Below are 19,140 nucleotides of genomic sequence, written 5' to 3'. Positions count from 1 at the left end.
TGGTGCACTGGGGTTGGTGAACGCATGGAGAATATAAAATTAGACAAAGGTTACTTACCTGCAGGATAATTGTGATTCTCTGAGTATAATGCGTAGCACCAGGGATTCAGATTGCATTCTTTCACGGCTAGTCACCAGGTCATCACCGTTCAAAGATCTTTGGTATGCAAATCACATCATATAAAAGGCACCATTTGGTCTTACGAGTTTTTTTTTGAGCGGGCATTAAAACAAAGGATGCATGAGAGGCACCGTGTAGGGTGGGCTGTAAATAAGAGGGAGGGATCTGAATCCCTGGTGCTACGCATTATACTCAGAGAATCACAATTATCCTGCAGGTAAGTAACCTTTGTCTAATTTTATATTCTCTTTCGTATAATGCTCCGCCCTGCGGGATTCTGATTGCATAATTCAAAGCAGACTCCCGAGCGCAGTAAGAGCAACAAACAATGTTTCCACGTTGTATCGGAATGGTAAAATAAGCATCCTTAAGATCAATTGTAGTAAAATACTCTGCACCCGAGAGAAGGTCCAGGAGAGAGTTCAAACCCTCCATCTTGAAATGGTGATATCGAACAAACTCATTGAGAGGTTTCAAATTAATTACAGGACGAAGCTCACCATTCTTTTTCGGAATAACAAACAAATTAGAAATGAACTGTTTTCGAGCAAACAAAGCATGCCTAATAGCACCTTTTTGAAACATCTTGTGAACTTCAAGGTCAATTAATTGCTTTTCTTCGTCAGAAAAAACAATCTTGTTTGGCTTCTGAACTTGAAATGGTTCACAAACAAACTCAATCTAATAGCCGCTCACGGCTTGTAAAACCCAACTATAGGATGTAAGAGTACTCCAAGAAAGAGGAAACTTTGCCAAACGGCCACCTACCTGAGGATAGGCGTTTGGGAGTTGCGAGTTCATTGCTGTTTGGCTGTTGTACTGGAGCTCTTCAGAGCTTGACGAGGGGGTCATTGGCTTCTCTGAGAAGGAGGCCTGTGGTATTCGTAATTGCGCTTGAAGTTTAAATTGCTTCTGCCATAATTTGCAAATGGAAGGTAATTGCTCGTTTGGACACAAGGTTTCTTGAAGTTAGCATAAACAGATGACAAAGAGCTTGTCTTACGTCGTTCACGACTAATGCTTTTGGCTGCCATTCACTTAACTTGTCAAATGTTGCGAATACTCTGAGGCAATTCGTCGCCAAACAGTAATGTAGTAATAGGTTGCGACTCATGACACGACGACTTGTACGCCGGAGCCACCTCAGTCTTTAACAATTTCCTCCGCTTCATGGAGAATTCATAAACAGAATTACCCAGCAAGGTAAGACCATCAACTGTAAGATCATAAACATCATTTAAGGGAATAGAATCCTCCTTACGTTTTTTGGCATCGACAACTTTACTTGCTAATTGCACCACCGGCGTAATTCCTGTAATCAAATTGTTCTGGAACGCCTGGAAGGAACACTCGCGGTGTTTCGTCTTGTCTTGTAAATCATCCCATAACTCGGGATCCACCCAAGGAGTTTTGAGAAACTCAGTTTTCTGGACGAAGGTATTTCTTCTGAATTAAAGCGAACTGCTCCTTAGCAGGCTTTTTCGTGCAAGCACTGTTGACACGTTTAGCGACACCTTTGTTCACCTTCTGTCCGCAGTCCTCCGTGTCTTTAAACAGGTCCTTGTAAGGCAAATCGCCCAATTTGAGGCCGCTATCTTCCGGGAGAATGCCCTCGGTAGGGTCAAATTCACTTTCCGCAAGGAGAACGTCCTCTTCCTCAGGGCTAACGTTGAGAGCCATATGCGGCTGAGCGCTAGTAAGTAGCGACAAAGTATCCGACACTTTCAGCATCGAGCTCGTCAAAGTATCGAGTTTACACTCGAAAGCTTTAAACCCAGTCGACACCGGAGTTTGTTCTTTGACTTCTTCATCACGTCCACTAGTCGATTCTTGGACATGAACAATAGACACACCGTCAGCAGCCATGATGACCTGGCTTTGCACGCCAAAAAAAGACAACTCATAAGACCACATGGCGCCTTTTATATGATGTGATTTGCATAACAAAGATCTTTGAACCGTGAGACCTGGTGACTAGCCATGAAGGAATGCAATCTGCACCCCCAGGGCGGAGCATTATACGAAAGAGAATAAACCCACGGCGCTCATGCCACCACAATACCCAGCTAGTCAGGAAAGCCCTGCTATCATTGGCCTTAATAAATAAGTCCATATCAGATTTGGCGGCCTGGTATCCAGCAACAGTTGTGCATAGCAACAGCCTGTCACACAGTTGTTTGAACTCGTCACTGCTCTCTCTCTCTCTCTCTGGACTGGAAACCTTGCGAATTAGCTGCACACGGTTTACAACGTAAACATAGAATCTCCGGCTCTCGTTTTGAATGTAACCAAGGACAACTTTCGAATCCGTACAGAAGGTGGTACCACTGATCTCCATGTCAATTTCTTTGATGACCTTTGCTACGGCTTGCGCAGCCAGAACAGCAGCACATAGTTCTAGGCGGGGAATACTTGTTGTCTGTAAGCGGGCTACTTTAGACTAGCCTAACAGTAGCGCTGTGCAAACCTTTCCCTTGCTGTCAACTTGGCATCGGTATATGGCGGCTCCAATTGCGTTCTCGCTTGCATCTGAGAACACGTGAATTTCCCTCCGAACAACAGTACCAAAGTCAACTGGGCGATCGCAGCAGGGAACTGATACCTTCTCCAATTCGTCAAGTGAGGTTTGCCATCTTTGCCATTGAGTTAGAAGTGCGTCTGGTGAAGGATCGTCCCATCCCAACGGTCTGTTTTCGTTTGTTTTCTTCCCCATGGCTACTAACTGTTGTAGCAGTAATCTCCCCCCAACAGCACTGGTACAGCAAGGCCATAAGAACTCCCAAAAGACTATTCATCAAGTCTGGGCCAGGAAGAAGCTCCTTATTTATTGAGTGATACACCCCCAAATTCGGCAGATGAGTCGAATACCACTTGTATTTGAGTCGGCTTCTTGGGGTAGTAGAAGCCGAAGTGCGATAAATACCATACTCCGACCCGATTGGGAGTTGGCTGGCTGGGCTGGGGATGGATGACCCTTGTTTAAGGTCTTCTGCATGAACTCCAGGTAGTCTTACTCCATTTATGGTTTCTTTCTTAGCGTCCTGATAAGACCATTTAAGCGGTTGACTGCCTGACTTCAGATGTTGGGCATCTTGGTATCTTTGTGACAAAAGGGAAGTGGCATCTCCCAGTTACCGCTGTCATTCTTGTTTATACCGGACTCCATTATTTCGATGAACTTTCAATCTTCACAGGAAAGGCTGATGTCGTTATATTCTCGTGTAGTGCAGAAGATATCGTTCTCCAGATCCTCTCTCCTTTCTGAGAAGCTCTCCTTGATTCTAAACTGGTTGGAGCACAGTATCAACTCGTAATGCTCTGCCTTCATGTGTTTCTTCCAAAGCTCTCCATTGTTGGCCGAGAGGAGACTGGTGCAGCAAGTGAGCACTTGTGCTGGGCCTCCGACGATGTCTAGGAACATCTGTCTGATTATTGTCCAACCTAGCGAAAGCTTTTGTGCCCAGGGTGCTCCTTTGGGTCCATTTTTGAACTCCCGAACCTTGAGCAGCTCTGGGGCGTCTCTCCCAAGTAGCAGATGGATGTCTGCATTTGGATTCAGGGGTGGGATTTCACTAGCAATCTCGCAAAGATGAGAGGATCTCCTCGCCATCTCCGGTGTAGGAATCTCGCGCTTATCGTGAGGGATGCTGTCACACTCGATCAGGGTGGGGAGATCTGACATTACTCCATTAAGGGATTGTATGGTTACACCTGCGACTCGCCGTCCCTATTTAAGCTCCTTCTCGCCGCTGCATGTAGTGAGAAAGTACTTTTCCTCCAAACCGACCGCTCGTAGCTCATCGGCGAGTTGGCTGCTGATCAAGGACGAGTTACTTTGTTCGTCCACGACAGCGTAAATTCGGTGGAGAGTATTTGGTTTCTTCTTGTTCTTCATGTCAACAAATAGGAATTTGCTGCATGATACGCCACCCTCGATAGGTTTACAAGCGAGTGTGCACTTGGTGTCAACGATTTCCGCTGTGCTTGCAGCAAATCTTCTCGGCCTTTCCTTGTGAAGTAGCACGATGTGCCAATCGTTTTTACATATGCTGCACGGTATTTTCTTCGTACAGTCGCTGGCCCTGTGACCTTCAGATAGGCAGCAATAGCAAAGTCCGGCCTTAAGGATCCAGTCAGTTTTCTCTTCTAGAGGCTTAGCACCGAAAGCCTTACACTCTTCTAAGCTATGACCACCTCATTTGTGAAAGGAACATTGTTTTGTCTCCTCGATTTTGCGTGGGGCGGACTCCAGTTTAACACTAGCTGTCGCTGTGTTTGTTTTAAGTGTTCTCTTGCTCTGAACTCTCCGATTGGATGAGGTTGATGAGCTAATAGGAGTGTGCATGGCGCCTGCAAGAATGTTCGGATTGTTTTTAATCTTTGAATGGCTTTGGACTACTTTGGAAAAGACACGAAAGCCGGGGTACTCATCTCCATTTTTCTCCAAGTACCTAGCGATTTCCTTCTCCCATTTTCCGCGTAAAGAAAGAGGTAACTTCTCAGCAATCGGTTGTATGGTATTTGGAAAGTTTAGGCACGCGAGACCTGGTAATTAGGTCAATTGACTGTCCATATTGGCGCAAAGATCGGCAAATTCTTGTCGCCTAGCATTTTCGTTTTCACTAAAAGCAGCGGTTTCGTTCAAACGCTCCAACAATTCTTTAGTTATTACGGCCGCGCTGCCGAAACGCCTCTCCAACTCATCCCATAGGTCATTCAACAGTGTGCCGGGGTCATGCTGTTTTTGCTTCCGGTAATTGTCAACCAGTTTTTGAGCTTCTCCGCTGGTGAAACTACGCAGATAGTTTATTTCCTGAACAGGTTACACGTTAACATCATTTATCATTGCTTTGAAAGCCGCTTTCGACGGATGTAAAAGCGTGGGATTTCCGCGGAAGGTGTCTGGATGACATTTCAGAAGATTTTGTCTCGCCAATCCTGAAACTATTTGTTGATTTGCAGATGTCAACAATTCGATTAGGTGACTCTGACTGGTGTTGATGTGATAAATGACTGCGGAAGCACGTGCCATGAATTTTCGCCATTGTCTTCCCACTGGTTTGGGGTCGAGCGCAATTTTGTGCCTGGGGTTCCGGAAATTCCCTTGAGAGGTGTGTTCTCTTGTCTCTCGAGGCCTCTCGCCAGAAGAGTGCTTTGTTCTGTTGAGTTACGTCTAGGCGGAGGACTTTCTGGTGGTGGGAAAGAATGAACCCACGTGGATGTTCTTTTGTCGCTTTTAGCCTTTGGAATCCCCTCGATTTCTAATTTCCGTTTTCTTCATTTTCCTCCTCATTTATAGCTTGCTCGATCGCTTTGAGCTTCGCATGTGCTATTGCGACTTTTTTCTCCGCAGCGGTAATTGCTAGCTCCTTTGCATGTTCCGCGCGTTCTTGTCGACATGTCCGCTCAATTTCTGCTTCGCGGTTTTGACGCTTGTGCTCTTTTTCAGCGACCATTTTCTCCTAGTCTGTGCTTTCCTGTGCCACTGCCGCTTCGGTGAGCGCTTTCATTCTGGGGCTACTCGCTGTCTGTGGATGAGCCTGCAGAGGATTTGCTACGGCGCGAGTGACGAGATAAACCCGAACTTGTCTCCAACAATTTGTCGGATTGTCTACTTTTTATTTCTTGTACTAACTCTATTGCTTGGTCGAGAGTTAGGCTCTCTTCCATAAGACGAACTTCTACATCCCCAAAGTAATTGTGTTTATCTTGCGCGTAAAGGATTCTTATTTCTTACAATTTAATGTTTAATTCCCCAGAGAATCCTTCGAGGTCACGCAAGACTTCGTCCAGATCCGATCCTTCGTTTATCCCCTCAGTGGATCGTATGACGTCTTCTAGCATCTTGTGCACAACATTTGCTTCCTGATGTTTCTGATCGATTTCATTTTCTAATGCTTTTCTAGACAATGTTCTAACTCTTTTATCGGGATCTCGAGCGACTAATTCTTGATGTGCTGGGACTTCTCCTTTGTTTGGTGTATCTGCTTCCTGGCCACTTCTAATGCTTTTCTAGACAATGTTCTAACTCTTTTATTGGGATCTCGAGCGACTACTTCTTGATGTGCTGGGACTTCTCCTTTGTTTGGTGTATCTGCTTCCTGGCCACTCATTTTCGGCGCGGATTTAATCAGTTATGGCTTACCTCAATCTGTTCTTGGTTGTTTGTCGCGTTCCCAGTACCGCAGACACGGGGTGTTGTGTACTGGAGTTCGCTAGGTCAACCACAGCGAAGTACACGACAAGGGCAGCAAGACTAATGCGTTTATTAGGATCAGGCTGAGCCATCTATATACAACACTTGTGATGAAAACTTAAAAGAATGCAATTGTCTTAGTCTAAATAAACGGAAAAAACTACGAATTAATCACCGTAAAAAACGAAAGGAAAGAATACATGGAATTTTAGATGCGTAACTTACGTCTGATCTTGACTCCGGGGTTGAGATCAAGTTACTCCACGTTCTCTTAGAGACTCCGTAAGAAATAGCTCCGTGAACTCCTTACAGTTTGAAAACTCCTCGCAGCTGAGAAACATGCTTACAGGAAAAGGATCTTAATACATGTCTTTGATGTAAAGGAAATAATCATGAAAAAAGCTTTGTGCGGCTAGCCAAAAAACGGATATTTGGTAGTCATGCAATGAATAAAACGAAGTTACAAACATAAGAGAACAAATAGTCCCTGAGTGTTTCTAAAGTGCATTGTTCTTTTCAGGAACGTGACAGTGTTATTGATCTTTCTTTCGGTTTCATATTTGTTTTTTTTTATTTTTTTATTTATTTATTTATTTATTTATAAACTTCGCCAGAGGAGAAAAAAACAAAATGAAGAAACCTCTGACAGGAGAGAACTCACAGAACGATATGTCAACGATCTTGCCATAGCCACTGTCAATAGTTCCGTAGCACTATTCGCGGATGACACCAAGTGCTACCGTCCCATCACGAACACTGATGATGGACCACTACTCCAGGAAGACCTCGATCGAATCACTTTATGGTGTCAGGATTGGAGGATGGATCTGAATCAGTCTAAATGTACAGTGATGTCTACAACGAGAAATGTCAATCTAGTGGAAACACCTTACTTACTTCAAAATACACCAGTCAAACGTACTGATGCTCAAAAGGATCTCGGGATATTAGTATGTAAGGACTTGAAATGGAACAGTCAAGTACTAGCGGCTGCCTTTAACGCTAATAGGATGCTGGGTTTTATTCGTAGGTCGACGCTTGCGGTCAAAAATCAATCTGCTCGCAAAGCACTGTATACAACCCTAGTGATGAGCAACCTCTCATACAGTTCACAAGTATGGGCCCCGCAGTCAGTCAAACTGATCGAAATTATCGAGAGAATACAACGACGTGCAACTAAATATATACTCTAACTACCCTACAGGACTGGTATCTCGTATAAAAACAGACTAACACTCACAGGCCTTATCCCTCTGTGCTATTGGCATGAATACTTGGATCTAGTCTACACTTATAAATCTATTGTTAATAGTTCTGACACCAATTTTAAGATATTTCAACCTATTAGAGTTACAAGGCATTCTGCTCCAACTAAGAGTATATTACTAGATACACCTAAAGCTAAGACTGTCACGTTCCAGAACAGTTTTTACTCAAGAGCCTCAAGAGCATTTAACACACTTCCAGACTTCTTGAGGGACAATACACAATCTATAGATGTATTTAAAACTAATTTGAGGGCATACTACCTAGATTTGACTTTAAATGTGTACGCAGTACCTCAAACGTTCAAAAGTGTCTGCATAAAATATCATCAAAGCAGATCATTACCTGTATTATTAATTAAAATGTGTTGTTAATTTGATGACTATTTTACTTTGAAATCCTTGGATTTTGGGTCGAATCTGGGTTCTTCTACAGTCCCATAGAAACAGTTTCCCAATTATTATAAAATTATTCAGTAGGTTAAGTAAAGGGCATGGTTTAGTTATAATTCCAGATAAAACATCTTGAAGAGTAAGACGAATGTGCTGATTTGAGAGTTGGTTCCAGTAATCTTGAAAATCATTCCAAAACTGCCTAACAAAAGGACACTGATACAAAAGGTGGCATAAGGTTTTATTAGATTCTGCCTTGCAAAATGAGCACAGATCATCCGTTTTGAAGCCTATTTTATATAATTTAGAATTTGTGTATAAAATAGAGTTAATCACTTTGAACTGAAAACCTTTTACGTATGATTCAAGTACAAGTACAACAGAATGTGGCACAGTGAAGATTTCTCTCAGCTGATCAAACGAGAAATTAAAATCATTCTGCAATTTACGAACGATATAAGGAGGCTGTGGTTTTTTGCGTGCAAGTAATAGTCCTTTGTTTTCTTTTTTGTGACATGAAAGATGTAGTCGTCAATTGAAAATAATGGAGAAGTTGTACATGGACAGGGAGAAGTAATTTTTAAAGAAGAAGGTATTGAATGTGGAAGGCCAGCCCATTGCAAAAAGTTAGTTTTGGAAATCTTATGCGACCAGTGGCAAAATGAGTCTTCTATATTTAAACTGAATATTAGATCTTGAGTAAAGATCATTCCTGCCACAAAATAATTTTTGTAGAAAACTGGTCTTTTGTCAATGCGAATTTCTTTATTATTCAAAATAACATTTTGCCCGTCTCTCTGAGAGGCAAACGAGTCACGAAAATCTGACCACCAAGAAAGTAGTTCACAATAAAACTTAGAGGAGATTTTGTAACCCTTAACATCATAGTTACAATTTAAGAAGAAAAGTGCTGTAGGTAGGTTTTCCACGTTCCATTCTGGCCTTCAAATATACGCTTTAGCCATGCCAGCCTTAAGGACTTAATCATGCAATCTAAATTGATCATTTTTAATCCACCTTCCTCGTATTCATTTATTACCGAAACACATGTTACCTTATCCGTGCCACTCCAAAGGAATTTAAATAGCAGTTGATTCAATTGTTTCACTAATTCGTTAGGTGTAGGCAGTACCGAGCACACATAAACAAACTTTGGAATAAGGAAGGATTTGATTATTGTCACCTTACCATAGACAGATAAACCTCTTGAGGACCAAATGTTGATAAGTTTTTTAATGCTATCTAATCGCTCAATAAAATTCTTTTCTTACAGTAATTTTGGATCATACGTGAAATACACCCCCAGGGCTTTTATCGGCTCATTAGGCCATTTAATGCCTAACGGTTTTGCTTTATTTTCCTTAGAAGAGCCAATCCACATACCCTCGGTTTTTGTGCTATTGATCTTGGGTCCTGAGATATTTTTGAATAAATCCAGCAGTTGAAAAAGTACCGTGGCTGAGTTACTGTCACCGAGTACTGCTGTTGTGTCATCTGCGTATTATAACAATTTTGTCTCTTCTTTCCCAATGGTAATACCCTTTATAGCTGGATTTTGACGAGTGGCAATAGCTAACGTTTCCACAGCTACAATGAAAAGATAGGGAGAAATGAGGATCACCCTGTCTGACACCTCGCTCAAGTTAAAAGAATTTTGAAGTTATGCCGTTGCTCATAATACAGCTTTGTATGTTGTTGTAGAAAAGTTTTACCCAGCAGAGAAAATCAGAACCAAAATTGAAAGCTTCAATACATTTAAAAAGGAAATCCCATTCAATGGTATCAAACGCCTTTTGGAAATCAATGAAGATCATTAAGCCGGGAATGGTTTTGTTGACAGTCCAATCCATAATGTCATAGATGGAAAGGATGGTTTCACCTATAAAACGATCTTTAATATACCCTGTTTGATTGTGATAAATGATATGAGGCAAAACATTTTTTAATCAATTACCTTAGACAATATTTTTGCATCAACGTTGACAAGAGAAATAGGGCGCCAGTTTTCAATAAGAGAACTATCTTTTCCTTTTTTCTCAATAACCGTGATAATCGCATGCTTTTGAGAATGGGACAACTCCCCTTTCTCAAAACATTCATTTGCACACCTAATGAAGCAATCATTGATTAAAGGCCAAAATTTTTTATAAACATTCCTCTGAAGTGATTTTACCTTTACAGGAGATTTTCTGTTCTTCAGAGAGTTTGGGTATATTTAGATTCCTTAAAAAGGAATCGATTTCAATTTCAACATCCGGACGATCGTTATTACTCTTGTACAAGTCGCAGTAAAATTGTTCTACCTCATTTAGTATGTAGAGTGGATTTGTTTTAATTTCATCGTTAACATGCAATTTACGTATGTGCTTCTTGACGTGATTTCTCTTCTAAAGTTAAGAAGTACTTTGTGCTCTTCTCACCGTATTCGTGCCATCTAGGACGTGCGCGTACAATAATTCCTTTGGTTTTTTCTTCATAAGAATATTCTAGTTCTTTCTGAGCAACATCAAACAAAGTAGCATTAGAATCTCTAGGGTTGGTTTCGAAAGCTTGCTTTGTTACATTTAGTTCATTTTGGAGTTGTGTTTCCGTTTCCTTTCTTTGCTTTGCCTTTCTACTGGAGTAATGGATATATATTGACAAAATATATTGACAAAACGACAGCCTACTTCGATAACCTATCATGCCCTCATCGACTGAGATATTCTTACATGGTTGTTAATTAATCTGACATTCCTGGCAAATGCGATCGAAAACACCACGTACCTTGTAAAGACGATTAAATCCTGGCGTTTCACGTGCGGGCTCAACGCAAGAGTAACCAAAACTTAAGTACTGACTAATTTCTTCAAACCTATTTTTAGTCATGATCTTCATAATACCTTGATTTCCGAAAAAATCACTTGAAGACTTGTACAAACCAATACACCATACCCATAACCATATTTACAGCAATAAAAGCTTTCAATTCAGGGCGCGTAACAGGAACATAATTCCCAAGTGAGCTTTTGCTGCGCATAGTGATTAGTTTCTAACACAATCAAATCCCACAAATCATCATCAATATAAAAGCTGAAATGAGATCTATCTCTCTAGGGTTCTCGGGTAGCGAAAAATTGATCCCGATGGCTGAACTGAAAGCGGGGCGAACAACACGGCGTAGATGGTCAGACTAGGGCAAATCTTCTTCATCTTGATTGTCTTCGTCTTTTTCGGCAGCGGCAATGGCAGCTCTTCCATCTTCTTGGTTTTCTTCGTTCACTAAACCTTCGAGATTCACGTTGGAGTCATCTAAGTCTTCGTCTCCATCGAGAGAAAAGCTATCAAATGAACTAATGTGACCTGAGACCTCAAACAAGTCATTGAAATCTGAGTCGATTTCTGCGTCACCGGCCATTGTTTTCTCCACGCACAATCAAACAAAGCGACAAAGAATTAACACGTGGAGACAGCCTTTTTATAGCTGTCAAAAATGCGCTAAAAACGGATTTTGATTGGTTTATTTCCTGGCGTTGTTGCTATGGCAATAAATAAAGGCAAAAACATCCCCTGGAGGAGAGGGGAGCAGTTTTGTACTACGCGTTACTTGCGGCTAGTTTTGGTGGGTGTAGGAAGTTCGGATGTCGCGAGCACGGCCTGTTTTGGCTGGTGTAGGAGTCAATGGGTTAAGTTGCATAATAACTGGGAGGATCTTTCTTCTATTTGATGTCACACTCTCATTGGACAACTGGTATAAACACATAAGCAAGCAGTTGTCTATTGAGTGCACTGCGTGGGTCATATCCTCTTCCTCTTAAAAGTGTTGTCAATTGTTCTTTAAAGATTTTTGCTAGTCATTCATGAAGTTCATGCCACCATCTCTCGATCTTGTTACTTGTTGAGGGACCATAAATTATTGCATCAGTGGGATCATTCATGTCTCCGTGCTTGTTTACCAGATAGCCTTAAATTGTGGCCATTTTACCAGTTTCCGTTCCTCTTTCAACTCTGAGGTTTCTCGGAAGCATCACTGCTTCTAATAGGTACTGAAGGTACATCTTGCCTACAACTAAATGATTTGAGTTCGAGTGGCACACAAACGAAGAGAATTTTGCGAGAAAACGTGTCAATACAGCCATATGCACCAAGAGGAAAGGTCAGATTTTGATAACCACATAGTTATTAATTCTCACCGGGAGCCCCAAGTCCTAAACGCCCCAGGTTGAGACCAGTTATGGGAAGCAGCGAGCCCAGAGGCGAAAAAGAGCAAGAGCTCAGGCAGAAAAGTGAGCCATAGTGGCGAGAGGAGGGTGGGGTGACAACCCAAAGTTTCGACTTTGATCTCGCTAGCTCGCCGTCAAGATACTTCGTTAACTGAGTCAATTTGTGTACAAAGAATGGCGTGGCTTGTTTTGGAGTAACACGGGCCTGTAACTGCTCTGCTGTGACAAGACGAAGGTAATCTTTTACCAATTTATCAGAGGCTGGTTTACCAAGACCTAGCCACTTGTCCCACTCTCCGTCCCGACCAATGGAATGGAAAATCGATCTTAACTTTCCTATGTAAGAGTCCACAGTCTTGTACGACAATCTCAAGGGGCAGCCACATGACTGTTTACCACGCTGACCCAAAAATTCACACGTATTGAGGTGTACCTGTGTTTTGCCATGCTTGTCTTTAAAGATCAGGAAGCGACACAAGTCCCAAGGCGTCACTGTCGCAAGAGTAACAAAACCCGGCAAAGGACCAAGAAAAGCTTCAAGTTCCCTCTGAAGAGAATCCTTCTGCTTTTTATAACTGGTTGCCTGATTGTAGTTAAGTAGCTGTTGCAACCGCACTTCAATTCCATTAAGGTCAATGATAACATCAGAGTGTTCCTTGACAAGCGTTGTCATAACCTTCCTCTTGTAGCCACAACGTTGACAAAAACGGAAGTCAAAATCATTAGCGTGTCCACAGGTTGGGGATTTAACTGACTTGACTGGAAGCTCCTACAAACCAGAAAAGAAGAACCCTATCATACACCACAAACCAGTAGCACAACAGATCAAAATGTATGCCAAGACACACCTAAAAACACCCTGCAAAAACCCACAGATGTCCAGGAATGCCCTTGTGAGGCAGCCACCCCTTTTTGGACGGGACCAATAGAGTGTTGCCATCGCCACGAACAGCCAGAAATCTACTCTTTACAGCTTTATTCATAAGGAGAGGCCACCAGTACTTCTTGGGAGACACGTCCAGCACCACTACTGTGCACGACTGTTTAAAACTCAGCAGAAATTTTAAGACAGGTCCCGTTAAAGCCATAGGAGGAAAAACATACGGTCTGGCCATAAGCGCTCCAAGGGAAGCAAGGTCCTGTGTGAAGAAATTTACACCAGACGATCCGGGAGAGGGAATCGGCGTAAAATGAGGAAGAGAATACCCGTGGGCATCTGTCATACTATTGGAATCCAAGGCCATAAGGTCGCAAGTATTGCCTTCCCTACCACCAAACTCCTTCTGAACAATCTGCCACAAGCCATCCGACAATTTACTATCTGAGTGGGACAGGCGCCTTGATGGAGCATCAGCAGGATTCTGACCAGTCGGAATGTAAGACATGTGCAGAGATAAGCTAAGCTTTGACGTTGTGAAGAAAAGCCGTTTCAATGCCATATTAAGCTCCAAGCTTCTACCACCCTGGTTGTTCCAAGCTTCGACAACGGCCTTATTGTCAACAAAAGCATCAACTCTAGCATTGAACAGTTTGTCTTTAAAAGCCATTAACACCATGTCGACCGCAGTAGCTTCCTTCGCGGCGATCCCCCATTTGCACTGCTCTTCAGTCCAATAATCTGATATTTCCTCACAATGAGAGGCTAACAAAATAGCACCCCAGCCTGTTGCGGAAGCATCAGTTGCAACAGACACACGAATATGACGCTCATCCCACCATGTTACCAGATCATCCCAACCTTCCAAAAACAGCCAATGGGAGATCTCATGCAGATCCCCCTTGATGGGTATTAGCCTGTGGGGAGTACGTTGGCCAGTGGCAGTAGCTACATTCATCTGCTTCGTAAACAACTGGGCTGCAGGTACTGCTAGACTAAAAAAGACACATTTCCCAACCAAGCGTTGCAAGGTTTTCACCGTAACCTTAGAAGCATGGAGTATTTCACACCGCAAAATGACAATCATCAACAGTGTTTATGGTAGCGTATTCCCCCTTATCGAGTGCCACCTGCAGTTCGCCATTGTGTCAATCATCGATGTAGAGCAAACAAGGGATTCCTGTAGCTCTAAGGAAATTACTAGCCAACAGGCCAGTAGTATGATATACAAACGGGGAGATCTTCTACCCAAAAGAAGGGTATTATATGTGAAATACCACCCTCCCTACTGGATCCCAAAATACGTGCGGCTGTCTTCAGAAAGAAGAATATGGTCATAGCCAGACTTACCATCTAGCACCGTTTGGTAGGTATCCTTGCCCACGTAACGCGGTAAATCTATCAGCCTATCTAAAGAGAAAGGCATATCAAGCAGACTTGTAAATGTTTTCTTAATTAAGGATAGGAATAGTGTAAATTCAAACTATAAATTTGTTATTATCGCATTACTACTCTGGTTCAGTTTGATTACCTGCTCTAGCTAGGAGTAACTGCGCCTCATTTTGCAAGGAAGCATCACGGATGTCGTATGATTTTAGAAGTTCTTTTCTGTCTTTTACACAACTCTCCAGCGCTATGCTCCTCACCACTGCAGGATTTGCTGCACTAGAACTACATGTTCCACCGACGAAGGTTGAGTAACCACATGTCGTCATGACCTGTATTAAGTAGCAATTGCTTCATGTAGGGGCCAATGATTGTCACGAGAGATTAAACAAAAGCTCACTATCGACTAACTTTAATATCTCTCAACCCTTCAGTAAACGTCGCCAAACCTGAACGTGAAATTACTTGATCATCGAAGGACAGACAGGTGGGCGGACAACTTTCTGCGCTTATGTCACGCAATTCAACTTGTTGACAGTTCGTAAATCTTTGCGAGACTCAGTTACGTGCGTTTCACAGATCCTCACCATCTGGCCTCAAAAGTACCATCCACTGCAAAGGTACGTTTCTTGTAGATAGCCTTTGGCTCACGTATGGAATAGAAGTCGAATAATTTATCAATTTAGATTGTTTTTCAAGCGTGGAATTTGCTTATCTTAGCTTTTGAACAGGTGGTGTGACAATTAAACAATACTTTTTCAAAACTTGTCTTGTTTCTTTCAAAATTCGCGGATGATTCATCGAAAATAACTTTTTATTCCACAAAAAATATAACAGGAAGCAAAATATTTTGTTTACTTCGGGTATTTCATGACACCAGGGGATTTTAGATTGTTTTCCTCCGTATGTCATTAACCCGACGTCGTTGAGCTATTTGAAAATTTAGTGTTTGTTTACAAAAGTGCACTTTGTAATTTCAACTGTCAAATTTTGTAGGAACGTTGTACCCAAAATTTTATTGCATATATTTGAAGGGAAGACGTTGCTTTTTAACTGGGGTGTACTTTTATGAAGTCTAGTAATGCACCATTAGCAATATTTTCATTTGAATTTAGCCGATTTTTGTACCTGCCGAAATGGCTCACAAATGAGACAAGTTAAAAAATCGATAAAATATTCAGCTTTTTATTAAAATTGGAAATAACCGTCCTGAATTAATCAGAAATGTCTTCTGATTTCGAGTTCCAACTTGGCGTTTAGTTTTAGTTACATTTTATTTCCAAACCCAGGTGTCTACGATCTGTACTAAAATGATCCCTGGGTGCCCTCCGAGAGCTGAAAAACCAAGTTATTTGTCCTACAGCTAAAATATTTATTTGACTCACCCAAAAGTTATATCGATGTAAATCACTTACCTAGTCCTTTGTGTTGAGAAAGTTTGAGGAATTTTATTTTTTCTCACCCAAAACACATTAGTTGAAAATTACAGACGGCCACTCTTAATGTGTTGGCCATCCTGTCAACAACATCTACATCAGTTATCCTGCTCTTTTGGGAGGAAACATGTTTTCACAGGCTAAAATAACCATCTTCCCTGATATTTTGGCCGCAAAGAAACCACAGAAAATTTGAAACCGCAACCGGAAAGCAAACTTTTGCTTTCAACTATCAGGGTTGCACTAGGTGAAAGAAATTATGTCAGTGATGACACTTTGCATAACTTAAAAAATCTTTGGTCAAAATTTTCGGCCAATAATCTTAGCAACATTGTTTCTTTGTCGTTTGACCAGCACGCTTACACCTGTCTTTCCTCAGCAGAAGAAGATTACAAACTTGGTCCGCTAAGTTTGACAAGCTCCGGAAACGAGTAATAATTATTATGAAATAATAGATCGAGTAATAATAATTATAAAATCCACGTCCATCCATGTTAAAGATAGAACGTGAACTTAAGCATATCTTGCACGCTGTTTAATTTTATTGCATATGTTCTGTTTGCCGTTCAGTGACAAGTAATGACAGTTTTTGCTGTGATTCCTATTATTAGTTGCTGTATCATACCATTGTTATTCTAATTTTCCGCTATATATTGTTCATCAATATAATTCCATCCGCAAACTGACGATGGCACAGGAGTTGCCGAAACTTGTCTTTCAAATTTAAAAGTCTTGTTCTCTTCATTAAGATTGTTACAAAATTGCTGCTTTTACGTCCTTTTGATAACTTTTTTAAGTAATGACAGAATTACTTGGTGTCACAAAGTAACTTTTATTTTCTTTTTAAAAGTAAGTGATTTATGTTGACTCAACATCTCTAAACCTGTGAGGAAAAAGGCATTATTAAAGAGTTGATATAAGTGTAACAAAGCAGTGTTTTAATTGTAGTCCATTCCACAATAGCATTAATCTTACCATACACCCTGCAGTAACCTTACTCTGAAATCTACAAATAATAATTATCCAAAATGATACAAATTGGGAAACTACTGTGGTGATTAAAAGAAACAGTTTGTTTTACATAATACCCACTGAAGATATCTCACAGAGTCATTACTGTCTTTAATTTAAAAACCATTGCAGAAATTGAAGGAAAAACATTGATGTTTCTGACAAAAATCTCCTGACGGATATCTTTTTTAACCCATGATGGTAAACAATGAAAAACCATTGCGGAATTCAAAGAATCATTGCTGGCTTTTATTGAAATACTATTAAGGAGTCAATGAAATACATAGCTGTGTTACAATGGAAATCCTGTCAAGGGTAATTGGTATATCCATAATGGTTAAAACTGGAAAACCATTGTGTGAAATAAAAAAAAAAAAAACAAGAATGTGTTTCTACATAAAACCACCATCTTATTACAGAGAATCATTACTGGCCTTTGCCAATAAAACGTTAAGGGATTAGGAAAACACATAAATGTGTTTCTAGGGAATTCCCATCAAGGGTTACTGACCATTTACTACAATGTTAAAGATGGGAAAAACCAAGCTGGGAATTCAAATAAACAAGAACATGTTTTATGTAAAACTCATTATGTTATATCTTATAATATCATTACTGGTTTTTTATGAAAAGCCATGAATGTTAAGAATTCGGATTTTCCATCAATGGTTTTATGAATGTGAATTACCCATAAAACCATTCAAAAAAACCATTCTTGGAATTAAGGATTTTTTCCCAGTGCTACGCAAGGATCCAGTCCAAAGAACAGACAAACAAATCAGTGCATTGGACACATCAATTTGCAGTTATGGACAGGGTACAAAGTGATCTTACAGTACCACAGAAGCCTCAGAAAAAGATTAAAGATATCCAACTGGTAGAACTTCTACCAGTGCAAATTGTGCAGAGGCGACTCAAGAGTCGTTGGGCAGTCCTCGTCAGTAGGCTGGTGTGCAAGTTTCTTCAACCATTCAAGCATTTGGAGGATGTTGTGGTTCATCACATACCTCATCCCTACACTGCTGAAATGTCAGAGAAATCTGCATCTGTAAGTAGATATTTCACTTTTGCTCTCACATGGTTAAGCTTTTTTTACCGCACTCATTCTACACTATGCCCATTTCCCAGCATACTTATGGAGTTAAAATTACACAAGTAATTCAATTTTGTGCATTTTTTCTTTTTTTGTCTCAAGTGCTGTTTAGGGTTGCAGTTCAAAAATCCTAGCATTGCTGCTGAGATGGCTCAACTAATCATCGATAACCATGAGAAGTATGTGCCATGCAAAACCACCCCCGGAGGTCAGAAGGAAGTTCTACAATCTGTTCCCCTTCATGGAGACCAGCTTTTCGAAGAAAGAGCTCGCAATTCGCAGTGGACATTCCAGGATGGTCTAAACAAATTATAGAGAATGGAAGGGATACAGCCTGAAGCAGCTGACTGGCATGCTAAAGTAAATTTTTATGAGGTAGTGTTCACTTGTATGAAAATATGATGTAGCAATTACAATTTCTTTTACGCCTCTCATGTCAGCCACCTGATTTCAGACCCTCGACCTACTAAAAGACAGGTTTTCTGGTATTTGTTGATGGTGAAAAAGTTTTTTTTATATTATTTGCAAGTTTGGGTAGAATAGTTGTGAGAGACGCTGGGTAGTATATTAATTGACACGACTGAGTGGTTTTACTAGTATAGGTAGCCTGTCTGGCATGGTGACTTTTTCTTGCTCCCCATCTCTCTCCCAATAATGTATACCACAAAAAGTACAAAGGTAGTGATCTGCTTTTATCCAATCATGTCTGATATTTTCTAATCTAACCTAATCAAAAGCTATTCTAATTTCATATAGTTGGAGAGCTCCATGTTTGTCAAAGATTGTTCGTCAGCTGAAGTTGGAACTAGGCGTGCAAGCATGAACAGAACAGGCAAAAGCAATGCTTCAAAAGGGGTGCACAATCACTACAATGAGTATAAGGGGTTCCAACAACGAGAAGTGGAAGCACACATTTGTACTTCCTTCATGCAAATGCTCTGAATGAATAAAGTAGATGGTATGTCCTTTTTGTGTAGGTTTTAGGGTGCTAATTTTGGGAAGGGTACTCTAAAAAAATCTATCATTTTCAAAAAAAGAAGGGATCAAGTTACCAAAGAAACATTTTTGTAAACATTCTTGTTGGATCTAGATAAATTTAAGACCACACAGGTTTATATTTCACTAGATGATCACTTGATATTTCACCATAATATCATGTG

The 19,140-nt window shown here is 40.9% G+C and overlaps 3 pseudogenes; 2 read left to right on the top strand and 1 right to left on the bottom strand.

The window, feature by feature from the left end:
* Nucleotides 1-470: 470 nt before the first annotated feature.
* LOC146488512 (uncharacterized) lies at nt 471-2,035 on the bottom strand (annotated as a pseudogene).
* Nucleotides 2,036-6,257: 4,222 nt separating this feature from the next.
* Nucleotides 6,258-7,957, top strand: LOC146488511 (uncharacterized; annotated as a pseudogene).
* A 9,738-nt stretch (nt 7,958-17,695) lies between these two features.
* Nucleotides 17,696-19,140, top strand: part of LOC146488510 (uncharacterized) — a 2,214-nt pseudogene continuing 769 nt past the window's right edge.

The sequence above is a fragment of the Pavona decussata genome, unplaced genomic scaffold, assembly GCF_977016875.1.
Source record: "Pavona decussata unplaced genomic scaffold, jaPavDecu1.1 SCAFFOLD_9, whole genome shotgun sequence".
In the NCBI taxonomy this organism is placed as follows: Eukaryota; Metazoa; Cnidaria; class Anthozoa; order Scleractinia; family Agariciidae; genus Pavona; species Pavona decussata.
This window is presented reverse-complemented; position numbering and strand designations above follow the sequence as displayed.